Source organism: Miniopterus natalensis, chromosome 20, assembly GCF_054644295.1.
Source record: "Miniopterus natalensis isolate mMinNat1 chromosome 20, mMinNat1.hap1, whole genome shotgun sequence".
NCBI lineage: Eukaryota > Metazoa > Chordata > Mammalia > Chiroptera > Miniopteridae > Miniopterus > Miniopterus natalensis.
Window position 1 is genome coordinate 714,423 of NC_142100.1, and position 13,779 is coordinate 728,201.

A 13,779-nucleotide genomic window follows, 5' to 3' on the forward strand; every position below is an offset into this window, starting at 1 on the left:
CTCGGCCCCGCCGCGCCAACGCCCGCCGCCCGCGCCCCCGGCCCGCGCCCGGGACCCGCTCCGCCGGCGCCCCGCCCACGCACGCAGCCGACGTGAGCGCGCGGCCGGGTCACGTGGGGCTGTTGGGCCTGACAGCTGCTTCCGGGTCAGGCCGGGACGCTGGGCTCCTGCGGCCCGCGGTGGGGACGAGGCGAGCGGAGCGGGTCGGGGTGGCCGGGACCGGGCCGAGGCGGAGCGGCTCCCGCGGCGGCCGGGAGGGGGGAGGACGGCGCAGCAGCTCCCGCCTCCCGGGCTGAGGGGTGAGTGGAGCCCCGCGCGCCGCCTCCTTGGGCTCCCGCGGCCCAGGCGCCCCTCCGGAGCCGAGGCGGGGGCCGCTCCTGCGGGCGCGGCTGAGCGAGCACCCGAGGCCCCGGGCGGGACGAGGCCCGTGTGGGAGAAGGGCCGGGTCGGCGGCTGCCCGGGGCCCCGGGAGGCAGGCCTGCCTGGCCCGGGCAGGGCGCCGGGAGAGGGTCCGGGCGGGAGAGGGCGGCCGGTCCTGGACCGGGGGCGGGGGCGGGGGGCGGCGGAGGTGCGGCGTCTCCCGCGCCCGGGCGTGGTGCATGGGAGAGGCCCCGGGGCTCGCGGGAGGCCGGGGTCCCTGGGAGCTGGGCGGGCACCTGGGCACTGGTCTCTGAACCACTGAACCAAAGCAGAACAGTAGAGGACTCGCCTCTAGGAGGTCCTGGGGCGCCGGGCCTGGCCCTCCCTGGGCTGATGCAGGGCGCGGAGCTTACGGAGGGCTTCGGGGAGTCGTTCTGCCCTCGGCGGGGGATGCGGAGGGGAGGGACTGGAGCCGGGCGGGGCCTGGGACGGGCAGGTGGCGGCCGGCTCTGCTGCGGGTGGCGAGGGCGGAGCTCGGGCTTCTCGGGGGAGACGGGCTGGGAAGTGGTGCAGCGCAGGCTTTACGCTGCCTTCTCGGGGCACTGGTGCTGGCGGCTGTAGTTGAGGAAAGTTAACTGCAAGAGTTGAGTGTTCACTAAAGTGGAGGAAGGAGGAGTTCTACTCTGAAGGTTGCTGACCTACAAGGAGTTTGTAGGCACCGCCTAAGGCTGCTTGGGGAAGTTAAGAATCCTAGTCCAAGCACAGGTTTAGCTGAGGCCTGTGCCAGCTCTTTCTGTGCTGCCCTGGAGCTCTTTAAATCGGTTTCGGAGAGTCCATCTTGAGCAAAGAGGTTTTGTGTAGGTGCTGAGGACTGTTGAAAGCATTCAGCCTCTGGGTCCTGAGCCGTTACACCCAGATCTCTAGAGCAGGAGCTTTCAAACTTCATCTTTTTAAAAACCATGTTCCATAGAGAGAAGTACATTTAATATCACGATCTAGTACATAAGGATCACAAGGCAATGTTTATCCTTATTACATGTGATGCAGTCTAATAATTTCTATTATATTTTATTCTATTTCATTAAAAAATGCTGACTAAATCCACTATGTTGATTTACGGGTCACAAATTGCCGTTTGAAAAAGACTCCAAGGCACATTTCTTTGGCTTCAATTAATGTCCTCATACTGTATGCCTCTAGAGAGCAAGGATGATTACAGGACATGGATTGTGAGGGTGTTGGGGAGAGGACCAGCTTCATTTGTTTAAATATTAATAACATACCATATTTGACTGCTGTTTTGTACCATAATCTTAATCTTTGATATCTTAATTTGCTTGATCATTTGATGAAAATTTTGAAATAAGCATGTTCTTTAACTTTCTCTGTCCTTCACTGTGTCTGAGAAATACGAGAGATCTAGTTCCATTTAGTTGATTTATCCCTACAACATATTTAAGGTAATTTTATTTCAGTGTTACAGTGCTGTAAATATACATTGATTTGCTTTTCTGCTATTTAAAAAAATATCAAGTTGAAACCTAAACTATTCTTACTCTAATAATGTATGGTATACTTCTAAATAATTAAAGGCTTTGGTGTATATTTTAAACTTAATCATAAACTTAAGTATAAATTTGACTCGGTTAACATTGTTATTCCCCTAGGAAAATGTTGTTTTCATCTGTTATAAATTAGTGAGGTGCTTATATGATAGTATTATAATAAACAGTAAGAGTGTTGGTGACCAAGTGAGAAGCCTACATATGTTGCTATGTTTAAAGCTCTTTTAAAAGTTGTCACGTAGCCTATTGCTACAGGATGTTGAGTGTCAAATGGTGTTAGCTGATTTCAGTAGGTAAATTTATAGGGTATATATTTAAGACCAGCTTAATAGTGTTAATTTTTGTTGAGGATGGCTCCATATTATTTGGAACATGGAATTCAAAGGCACAGCAGACATCAGGGAAGAATTACTGAAATTAAACTTCATCAGTGGAGCCACATTCTTGACTAGATGCCTTAAGAAAGCATTCTTACAATCTTTAAACCTTTGTGTGTTGTAAAATACAGTTTTCTTACCTTTAACTGTTTATTGACTATATCTTGGTTATTGATGAGCAGACTGTGTTGGCATGTATAAGTCCTCCTTTAAATTTTAATCGGTAAATAGTTGTTTTAAAATATTTAGCTTTAAAGAATGTTTAAAAGGTTTTTTTGTGTATGGGGGGTAGGTATTTGAAACATTAAGGAAGATTCTCATTACTTTTTTTTTTCTGGTAACTGTGTACCTATCAATAAACAGTTGTGGAGAATTTAACCTGAGTGATTGTGTGTGCTTTTTTATAGTTTTCATTTCTTTTGAACCTCAGACTTTTAAATGAATGTGCACCTATAGCAGGATCTTTTCCCCTTCTAATTTTTGCTTCCAAACTGCTGTGAGTTTGGAAATTAGATGCTTACATTTGTTAGAACTTTGTGTAAAATGAGATTGTATAGCTCTGAATAATGTTCTTTCATTTATATATATTATAATATGAAAATTAGTATATTTTTTAGCACCTGAACTTCGTGATACATATTTTGGCTACTCAGAGGCCTATTAACCACCTCTTAGACACATACTGTGTTTTAAATAAGTGAACTTTATATATTTTGAGCCAGGTTAGCTGTGTAAGAAAAAGTTCTTAAAAAGTAACATGAACCTGACAGTGATACAAGTTGGGTTTAAGGGGTGAAATCATTTAGCTGTGAGAGTTGCCTTTGCCCTACATGCAGTTAGTCATTAAGGATTACCATTCCTCCCTTTTTCAACTTTTTCACTACCCTATTCTGACTCGTATTTCTTTGAGATTAGAAAGAAATTGTCTGTTGTTCTAGTTCTGCATGATCTTGTATAGCTTCAAAGAATATTGTTGTCCTTTATCATTTCCTTCCTCAAAACCACTAGCAGCTTCCCAGTGCCAGCATTAAGAGCCCATACTGTGTAGGTTGACCTTGAGGTCATTCCACAGCCTCTATTCTTTCTGACGTTATTTTTCCATTCCTAAATGCAGATCCCCCATTTCTACCAAGTGGTCTACTCATCATACCTTCCTTTGTATGTAACATCATCCCTGAAAGTCTGTAGGAAATGTATCCTTTCCTAATGAAATCCATCTTATTTCCATTTCATTACAGATGACCCTTCTTCCTTTAAGTCTTTGTTTTCTGTATTGTCTGTATTGCTTTTCCTGAATTGCTTTGTGTTGTTTGTGTACCTTCTTTTTACCCCTTTTAGACTGTAAACTTATAGAAGACAGGAAGCTCAAATATCCTTGAATCTCTAGGACACCTAGCACAAGTTTTATGAGAGTATGGTTCCTGGACCCTTGAATCAGAATTAACTGGATTTGTGGTTAAAACTGCAGATCTCTGAAAATTGTGCCCTGGACTTACTGAATCAAAATCTAGGTATCTGCCTTTGTGATTCTTCTATACAGTAAAATTTGAGAATCACTGACCTAGCGTGATGCTTTAAATTACAGTAGGTACCTACTTATAGTATGTACCTTTTTGTTCGAGTGATGTAAATGAATAGCAGTCAGTAGGCTGGTTTAATTTTAGGGCTTTGGAGTCAGGTGGTCCACATTTGAATCCTGTCTCTTCTACTCACTAGCCATCTGACTAACATTTCTGCCTTAGTTTTTCAGTGCGTTATATGGGATTAATAATAGTACTCTGCATAGGGTATTGTAATAATTGGATGAGAGAACATATGTAAAACAACATAATACAAGGCATAAAGTGAAACTCAAAAGGTCTTATCTGCCGTCAAAAGGATGATCAGCATGACAAGAGTGGTGCTAATAGATTCCCGGTCAGTCATAGTTAACTTCTCAGGTTTAGCAGATAGAGGGCCTATATGATATTTAAAGTCATAAAGGTGTTTTGCTTTAGAATTTTTGTGTCAAATTAGCACATTAAATTTTTTTCCCCCTTCATCTCCCCATTGCCTGAAGAATAAAGTGCAAACTTTGAACGGAGGGCTGCCCTTACCATGTGGTCCTGCCAGCCCGTCTTCACCTTCCAGCCCTCTTCCCACACAGTCCACGGCAGCAACTCAACACTTGTCACCCTTATTTTGGCCTTTACATGTTCTGTATTTTTCATCTGGGGAGTTCCTGTGGCTCTCTTTTAAGACTCAGTTTTGGTGTTCTCAAAGTGCTTTGGACATTCTTTTGTATCACCTTTCTGTACATTTGCCTTCTTTTGGAAGGAAAGGCATTTAGTCCTGGTATGTATTCCCCGTACATTTTAAAAGTTAGTCTACCTCTGCTAGTGACAGAAGATGTTTAGTTGTTATCTGACTCAGATAAGCTTTCCTGCTTGTCTGGATTTTCCTACTCATAGTTTTCATCATAATAACTACAACGTATTGACTACTTACCACATGCCAGACACCACTAGATATTTTAAAAATTTTATTTAATCTCTACTATGACTTTGAAGTAGCTATTAATAGATCCGTTTTACAAATGAGAAAATAGGATTAGAGAGGTAAGTAACTTGCTCATATTTCAATTTTGATTCATTATTGAACTCAGGCCAAACTGAAGTTCATGTTCTTAATCATAGTGCTCTTCTAAGAACAGGAGATTTAGCCCTGGCCAGTGTGGCTCAGTGGTTAGAGCATTAGCCTATGCACCCAAGGATCAAGGGTTCGATTCCTGGTTAAGGGCACGTACCTGGGTTGCAGGTTGGATCCCCAGCCTGATCTGGGCCTGTGCAGGGAGCAGCCTACGGATGTGTCTCACATTGATCTTTCTCTTTTTCTCTCTCCCCCTTCCCCTCCCTTCTACTCTAAAAATCAATGGAAAATATCCTCCGGTGAGGATTAATGAAAAAAAGAACAGGAGATTTAAGCAAATGACAAACTACTGGAATTCAGGACTGTATGCCTGTGTGAAGCCTGAACTAAGATCACTGATGATCCTCGGGAGTGGGATCTATTACTAGTACTTTAGAGACAAAGAATATTTAAACTAAAATTCTTAGATGAATGCGTTTCCAGTGATTTTCAAAATTTCTCTTTCCATTCTGTCATACTCCTGATTGGTGTACTTGATTTTCATTTCACTGCCAGAAGATGTTCATGTTTATTCACAGTAAAATTAACTTTTTCATTCATCCAACAAGTACTTGTTGCCAGGTGCGAGACACTGCTGAACCAGGCTGATGGCTCCTGCTTTTGTGGGATTGGTTCTGAGAGAGAGGGACCTAGAACCAGGACCGAGAGAAGTACTGTTAAAAAATGAAAAAGGGTTGAAATGATAAGTGATTGAAGGTAGCAGGGGTGCTGCTTTTGATGGGGTTGCCAGAGGCAGCCTCATTGAGAGGTAACATTTATGTTTAAATTTATTTGAGGCTTAAATGCTGAGATGAAGCCAGCTAAGCCAAGAGCCAGGAAAAGGGCATCCTTGTGAACGCATTAAGTGGGGGAGTCACCTAGTGGGCTAGGAAGAGGGTGGAGCTCGTGAGGTTCTAGAGGGGTAGGCTTAAATGAAGCCCTTAAGACTATGATAAAGAGATTGCGTTTTATTCTAAGTGTGAAGGGAAGCCATTGGAGAGTTTAAAGAACGTGACTAAAATTTAGAGACCGCTTGGCTGCTTTGTGGAGATTGAATTGTATTGTCATGAGTGAGAGGCTGATGGAGGCTTGAACCAGAGTAAAACAATGGAGATGGAAAGAATTGGGGTGTTTTAGAGGTACCCTTGATCGGTCTTGCTGATTAACTACAAGAGAGGAAGACAGAAATCGGATGTAGCTCTGAAGGCAGGGCCCGGTGGAGGAGCGAGTTTGAGGAGGGAAGTAGGGTTGATCTGCCCCGTGTGTCTCCCTGGTTATCCATCCCCACCCTCCAGCGTACCACCACTCTGAGTGTTGTTAGCATTCTCTGCCTTTTCCTTCTGGTTTTTACCACACCTGTATGTGACCCTAAATGATACAATCATTAATTTTCTATGGCTTTAAATTTTTTAATTAGTGAACTTGTATATAGTCTTGTGATTATTCATTCAGCTTTGTTTTTTTAAAGTCATTCATGTTGATGAACAAGCAGTCGTAGGGAGATACCAATTGTTAATTTCCGTGGCTGTGTAACTATTCACCGTATGAATATAACAGTTTATCCAGCTGCCTATTCTTGGATGTAAGGCCCTTTTTACTACCAGGACTTTTGTAATTTCAAAAAATAGTCTTGTGGAGATTTTTACTTTTCTCCTGGTGCAGGTGAACAAGTTCCTGTAGAGTTTACACTGAGAAGCAGAATTTTTGTATCACAGGGTGTGTGCACCTTTAACTTCACTGGACAGTGATTGATAAATTGTTTTGCAAGGTATTTGCATTAATTTGTACCAAGGTATTTGTACTCCCACTAGCAATGGAAGAGTTCCTATTCTTCCACATTTTCTCCAACACTTGGTATTGTTGGAGTTTTTAAATGTTGTTGATTTATATAATATGGTATTTTATTGAGATTTTAATTTTTTGTTTTGGAATATTGTTGAACATCTTTTGCACATGTTTATTAATCATTAGAATTTTATCTTCTGTTAAATATTTGTTCATGTCTTTTGTCCGTTTTTCTGTTGGGTGGTTTGCCTTTTTCTTACTGTTTTCAGGAGCTCTCTATATTAGTTACATGTGTTCCGAGTATCTTTTTCCAGTTGTCTTCTTAAGTGTTTAATGCCTTTTCATGATCAAAAGTCTTTCATTTTACTGGTCAACCTTTCCTTATGGGTTCCTTTTATGTTTTATGAAATATTTTTTTATATCAAGATCTTAAAGCTCTTCTATTAGAAAAATATAATCATTTTCTTCTCATAAGGATAAAGTTTGCCTTTCACATTTTATCTGGGGTTGAGTTTTGCTGAGTTGTGAGGTGAGGATTAACTTTCATTTTCCCCAGATTGACAATCACTGTCTCAAGACCAGTTATTGAGTAGTTTTTGTTGTGGATCTCTATGCCTCTTCTTGCAGTATTACCTGTGCCTGCGCTTGGGCTGCCTTTTCTACTCACTGACCTTTCCCCCCACTCCCACCCACACCCCGAAGTTGTTAGCTTTAACAAAGTACAGCCTGTGCTTCTGAGGCTTGTTATGCATGGTACCTGTGTAAAGTTGCCACGAATACTGAATTAGTGCCTCTGGAACCATTGCTCCTGGGAGAAATACAGACTTAGGTTCCTGCCAGCCCTTGGTCAACTGATCAATACATAACCTCGTTTTATATGTGTTTCTGTTTAAAGACACCTTGTTCCGTATATATTGTTAATTCATTAACTTTGAATTACTAGTGAGCAGCGTTATAGTTCATGCCTAAAGAAATCTCATTTAATATGTATTTTCTCCATAAGGCTCATCACAGCCTTCTTGCTCTTAGGAACACTAGACAGCACTTTAGCACTACACTTGGGGCCATTTTCAATAGTAAAGTCACCTCAAAAACACAAAAATATGAAAAGCATGGCATTAAATAGATAGCGGAAAAGACACTTGTTTACAGCATGAGGGCTGAAACGAGAAGGCAGAATTCCACCTTGTTCTATCTCAGCTGGAAACGTGTACATCGTGTTACTCAAATTTTTGTTGCTTTGTGAGTATTTGCAAACAACTCTAAGTTTTGAAGTGAAAATGCTCCAAATACTGATTTTTGGATTGCAACAAATTTTAGTGGGTAGGCAAATTTGTAGATAAGGAGTTCACTAATAACGAGGCACAATTTTACTGTGAAATCTTGGGAGACAGAGAGTTTTTCAGAAAACGATTAACTTTAGCACTTTCCCTTCCCATTTATGTTTACACATATCTTTATAGTATTTTATTTTCAAAAAATAGTTTAATGCAGTGAATCTCTCAAATACTAAGCTCTTATTGACAGATATCATTATCGTAAAAAAGAGACTTCTTTTTGAGAATAATTTGCTATATTTGTAATGATATTGATACTTAATTCATAGGTAAATGAGCAAAGAATTTTAGGAAAGAATTAGGACTCTTAAAATGTTGAAAACAAGTCTAAGTTATTAATCCTTTATTATTTTAACTCATGAGGATCATTCTCAGAGATACTGTTAATAACTTGAGGCATAAATTTTATAAAGGCAAGCACCTTTTGGAAGTTGTAATTTAAATTTTAATTCTATAGTTCCTCATACATTACCCACATTTCTCCACATGAACATTAGTAAAGGAGCCCAAGAAAAAGGCAAAGATCATATACATCACAAATTAAAATTCCCATAAAATGCATTTATTGAGATTTGACTAAAATTTATCCCTCACTCACTGAGATCCTTAAGTGAATTGTTGTCATTAATTTGGTAAGTGTGCTGAGAGAGAACCAGAAATTTTGGACTTGACCCATATTCATTTTTTACATATTATATATCTTACTAAGTTTTTGAAATATTTTCTATTGTGGTAAAATATATATAACAAAATATACCATTTTTACCATTTTTTTAAAAAAGATTTTTTATTGACTTTTAGAAAGAGAGGAAGAGAGAGAGAGAAACATTGATGTGAGAGCAAAGCATCGCTTGGCTGCCTCCTGCACGTCCCCTCCTGGGGATCAAGCCCAAAACCTGGGCATGTGTCCTGACTGGGAACTGAACTGGTGACCTTTCAGTGTGCAGGATGACACCCAACTGACTGAGCCACACCAGCCAGGCCCCATTCTTACCATTTTAAAGTGTGCAGTTCAGTGGCTAACATTAGGCACATTCACGTTGTGCAGTCACCACCCCCATCCATCTCGAGAAATTTCTCATATTCCCACATTGAAACTCTGTACCCATTACTCAGTAACTTCCTATTCCCGACTTTCCCCGGCCCATAATTCTACTTTCTGTCTCTCTGAATTTTATTACTCTAGATAGCTCATATAAGTGGAATTGTACAGCATCTGTCCTTTTGTGTCTGGCTTATTTCTTTTATCATTGTGTTCAAGTTATTCCATGTGTTAGCATATGTCAGAATTTCCTTCCTTTTCAAAGCTGAATAATATTCCATCATATGTACATAGCACATTTTGTTTATCTATTCATATGTCAATTGATATTTGGGCTGTCTTCATCCTTTGGCTATTGTGAGTAATGCTGCTATAAACACTGTTGTACAAATATCTACTCAAGTCACTGCTTTCAATGCTTTTGGTATATATCCAGAAGTAGGATTGCTGGATCATATGGTAATTCTATGTTTAATTTTTTGAGGAACTGCCATTCTGTTTTCCACAGCAGCTATACCATTTTATATCCTCAATGCATATATACCAGCAATGCATATATATTAATCTGTAGTTACTAAAGTGTTCTGAAGTATGGCATAAATTATTAACTCTTGCATATGAAATGTATGATATGGATACCAAAAATCATATGTTCAATAGTATTAAAACTATTGTGATTGTAGGTTTTGCAGAAGAATTTAGCTTGTCTAGGTATTTCTGACTATGCTACGGATTCATTGCTCAATCATGTCATCTGTTATTTTTGGAATCCCCATGGAGTGGTAGACTTAAGTACATATTTAGTGGTTGATCTGAAGTATTTTTGTTCATAAGTACTTTGATCTCAGAGTTTATTAATAAACGTGCTTTTCATATTTTATAAAATTCACTTGATATGCACAATCAGAATTGATTAGAAAACTCATCGATTAGCACATTTGCTGAGTGCCAAATTAAGTGCAAAATTTTATTCCATGATCTCTACAAAGAAGCATGTGGTAAAAATAGTCCTTCCCCTCAAGAACTATACATTCTAAGGACACAAGGCATAAGCACATGAAAATCACATCATTATGCATGAGTGGTGGGACAAAAATGAAAAGATCCTATGCCAGTATGTGATTGATTAGTTGCCCACTGAATATTTTAGGCAATAGATACTATGAGCTTAGCTCAGTGGAAACCGGTAATTAGGGCAGGGGGTATCTGAAAAGGCTTCATTTTTGAAATATATTCTGAGTTGTGCATGGAAGGATGTATAAAATTTAGATAGGTGGAGAGGACAGAGGAAGAGCTTCCAGCTAAGGAGGCATTATAAGTGTCAGACATTTTTACTGCCTGAATTATTAATTGGCATTAATTAACAAAGACCTGGAACCAAAAACAATTAGGTTGAAAATTGCTAGTCCCCCAGCCCTACATTAATGCTACCATATTCCCTGGGTAGTGATGGTAGGAGTACTAGGAGTAACAGTAGTGATAGGAGTAATAGTAAGCTCATATTTATTAAGTGCTTTCTATGTGCCAGGCACTGTGGTAAACACTTTTTATGCATATTGTCACCACTCATCTTTAGCACCCTGTAAACTAGGAGTTAGAGGTTATCTATTACCCCTTTCTGTGGATAAGGCAACAAAGACTTAGAGAACCGAAGAAACTTGCCGCCAGTCACACAGAGTGGTAGAGTCAGTCATGATTTACATCAGGCAGCTCTGATCTAGAACCAGCACTTGTATTACCACCACCAGGCAATGCCACCACAGGCCATGCTATAGCAGCAATAAATGTGAAAGGGACTAGTGAATTGTTTTAATGGCATGTAAACTTTTGTGAACCCTATGTGGCCGATGTTTAACATTCTGGCATTCCCTGGTTATAAGCCAGAATGGTTTGTAAAGTCTTCTAGAACAGCAATTTTCAACCCGTGAGCCATGATCATTTTTAAAACATGCAATACCTGACTATTTATTCAGGGGCACTGACCCCTTTTCCCTTATATTATCAAATAAAATAAAAAAGACAACAGCCAACAAAATAGCCATCTGGTGTGAATGAATCAAAATTATACCAATGTTTTTTGTCAGATTGGCAAAAATATATTATTTGGTGTGCCGCAGAATTTTTGTAGTTAGTTTATGTGTCATGAGATGACAAAGGTTGAAAATCACTGGTCTGGAAGGCTACAGAGTGAACCTAGTAGTCTGTTCCCAGTGAGGCCTTATTTTAACTTAATAGTTTCTATTGGTGCTCAGGAGTGGAGATCATGGGAGTAATCTGTTCTGTGAACAGCTGAGTAATGATGACCTTAAACTTGTGTATTCATCACTGAGAGATAGCATGCACATATAATTTTCTTTTAATGAAAACGAATCCATTCAAGAAACTAGTATTTATTGCTTTTTTTAGCAGGAAGGAGAAGTTGAGAATATTTTTTCCCTTTTGGTGACTAAACCAATATTGCTGTTTAGTTTTGTGCTTCAATTTGATGTTGTTCAAGAGGTATTTTGGGTGTAGCGGTTTTCATATATTTTAATAAGTTGTATTTCTATGATTTGTGTGTGATGCCATATATTGTTGACGTGAAATATTTCTTTTTTAATAAACACAGCATGGCTCAATAGATTAGGAGTGCAGAAAGTATGACTTAGCATGTTGTTTGTGCCACAGAAACCTGAGCAAGTCACCTCAGTTTCATATCCTGTAAATAGAGATGTGTCAGTTTGTCTGTTTCAGGGGGTGGTTGTGGAAAACTGCTAGGCTTTAAAACGGTTGTTAAACTCTGTGTGGGGACACTTGGCTTTGGGGGAACATGAATTTGAGAGTAAATGTATCTGCTCCTGAATTTTGAGAAAGTGCAACAAGCCTTGAGATTGTCCCAAATTGAATCTGGGCCAGTGGAGAGGGAATGTATACAAATTTGTGAAGGAGCTGGGAGGTGCTGTAAGGGTAGAATTCTTCCTTGGATGCTAATGAATTAAAGGGTATAGTGAATGTTAAACTTTTTTTGTTACTCTTTCTGAAAGTTTATGGAAAGTGTTTTTCTATATTTTAGAATGCCTAATTTAATAGGGATATCAACACTTGGTTTAAGCCAACATTTGTGGACAATAAGGACCTATAGAAATCAAGAGAGAATTCCTTAGAAATATTTTCACTTCAGTATAAATAGCAATACTTTCTTAATTTTTGTTTTCTCTCAAATGCTTTCTAGTCAGAGTCTTAAAATTCTTAGGTCAGTGCATTTGGATCAGAAATTCCAAGTACTGTATTTACATACAATAGACCACAAGCAAGCATGTCAGTCACATTTGAAAATGTGCAGTTGTAGATGAGAAAACTTTGTCTCTTTTCAACATCAAATATGCCTTATATGCATTATAGTTGTTTAGTAGAAAATATATACAGCTCTGAGGCTGTATTCACTGATAACAGAGTCACAGCTTTAGATATCTTTGGAATAAAGAATTTGAGTTAGATATTTTAATATCTGTTACTTTTAGAGAGAAGCAAAGTGCTGTGAGAAGTTAAGAGGGCAGTAGCAGTGACTTACAATAGCATAATTCAAGGACTAAGCAGGAGACTGAATTCACATTTCATTTGGCAATGTTGGATATTTTAAAAAATATTTTATCTTGAAAAGTTGATGTGCTACATTATTACACTTAAATGTGGTTTAGTATACAGTTGAGAAAGACTGAAAAACAGTGGTTCATAGTTTATTAAGTGGTATGTCACAGTAATGGATTTATTAGCTACACTACAGTTTGTACTTGGAATGCATAGATTTGTGAATTGGTGAACTATAGAATAGTTCTGAAAGTTTATTAGAATTAGTTTATTTTCCTCTCTTTTCATCCCAAGAAAGCATCCACTTAAGTATGTTACATAATGCTTACGGGAGGTACTGAGAATTGCAGGTTTACATACTTGAAGATAAATGAAATCAAGAGTGAGACTGTCTAGCCTAATTCTATTCACTTGGATAATGTCCCTGAAGTGTTTTTATGGGAGAGATAGCTGTCATTCGTGACTTCAGCTGCAAAAGCTTGTTATTGGAATACTCTGCAAACCTTAAAAATGATTATGTAGATATACATTTATTGATAAAGTTTTTCATGAGCTATTTAGCAAAAAAATATATACATAGTATATATATAAAGTAATTTAATGTTTGTGTAAAAAATATGTATCTACATAGCATGGAGAAACTGTCTGCAAAAGTATACACTATAAAGTGCATCCTCAAGCTTCTGGGTGTGGCTGTGGCTGTAAGCATGCTTCTGATAAGAGAAGGTTTGGGCAGTGCTTATTTACATGCTTTTCTTAGCCAATAAAAATGGAAAGTACATCTACAGGAAAACTATATGGTGTTATAGGTTTTTTACAATTGAACATTTAAAAAATTCAGAAAGTGTTATCACTTGTATTTTTAAAGCAGTTATTTAGAAAAAAACTTTTTTTAAAAAAATCTTCACCCAAGGATATGTTTTGTTGATTTTTTAGCAAGAGAGGAAGGGGAGGAGAGAGAGAGAGAAACTGAGATGTCAGAGAGAAACGTTGATCGGTTGCCTCCCATACATACCTGACCAGGGATCGAACCTGCAACCTAGGTAGTGCCCTGACTGGGAATGGAACCCGCAATCTTT

General features: G+C 39.3%; 1 protein-coding gene across 3 annotated transcripts in view; it reads left to right on the top strand.

The window, feature by feature from the left end:
• Nucleotides 1-255: 255 nt before the first annotated feature.
• TBCEL (tubulin folding cofactor E like) overlaps nucleotides 256-13,779 on the top strand; it is a 72,500-nt gene continuing 58,976 nt past the window's right edge. For all 3 annotated transcript variants that reach the window (XR_015716223.1, XM_087828513.1, XM_087828514.1), the window contains exon 1: nucleotides 256-299. The gene's annotated coding sequence lies outside the window, so the exon portion shown is untranslated. The remainder of the gene's footprint in view (nucleotides 300-13,779) is intronic.